The sequence below is a fragment of the Fulmarus glacialis genome, unplaced genomic scaffold (genome assembly GCF_000690835.1).
Source record: "Fulmarus glacialis isolate BGI_N327 unplaced genomic scaffold, ASM69083v1 scaffold30642, whole genome shotgun sequence".
NCBI classification, from domain to species: Eukaryota; Metazoa; Chordata; class Aves; order Procellariiformes; family Procellariidae; genus Fulmarus; species Fulmarus glacialis.
In genome coordinates, this window is record NW_009197832.1 from 30,178 (window position 1) to 31,081 (window position 904).

Here is a 904-nt window from a genome sequence, read left to right on the forward strand (position 1 = left end):
GGGACAAACAGCCCCCGCTGCCAAAACCGGCACCAGCCATGGTGGGAGCATCCCTGAATTCAACCATCCTGGGTTGGAGGTTTTCCACAGGCCGCCCCCGATTACATAAAACGCTGGGAAAATTAATTAGTCCAAGCTGTTCAGTTTGGTTTAATTTGTTGCAGCTCACTTCTGTTACTGTAACGGCACCTGCTCCCCAGAAGTGCTGTGGATAACAGCCTAGAAATCACCTTTTCTTTGTAATTTTCAATTTCCCAAGGCTTATAAGGCTGCTGGAAATTCAACCCAGGCTGAATTTCCCAAGAAAACGCTTCCACACAAACTGAGCTAAGCCTTCCTGCGACCCTCTCCTCCATCCACCCCTCCTTTGCATTCCCGTCGTGCTGGCCTTCCACGTGGGTGCTGCGCGGTGCCACCCACCCCATCCCATCCCCGCCCTGCACCGCTGCTGCCCGTGCTGTGGTCCCAAATCTGGGAAAAAAACAAGAAATCTCAATTTTGGATGCTGCAAATGTCATTTTGAGGCTCCCGCGTGAGCAGGAAGGCCTGTACCGCACCCCAAAAGCAGGCGGGTATCCTGGGGTGCCTCACTGGAGGAGCTCTCCCTGGGGTTCGGGAAGTTGGTGAAATAAAACAACCTTTACAACCTTTGAAAGGACAAGAGCAGTTTTTAGTGATTTTGTGGCGTTTGTCTCTAAAACGCGGCCTGGGCGTGGGCAGGGCCGGGGGACAGGCACTGCCCCGGGGCGCAGAGACCTGGGTCCCCCCTAGAGCAGGGGACCGGGTGGGCACGGGAGAGCGGCTCTGGGCGGCTGGAGGGGTGCCGGTGTCCGGGCCGTGACCCAGGGCTGTCCCGGGTGGGATCCTGGGGGTGCCCGTGATCCTGGGGGAGATCCTGGGGTTG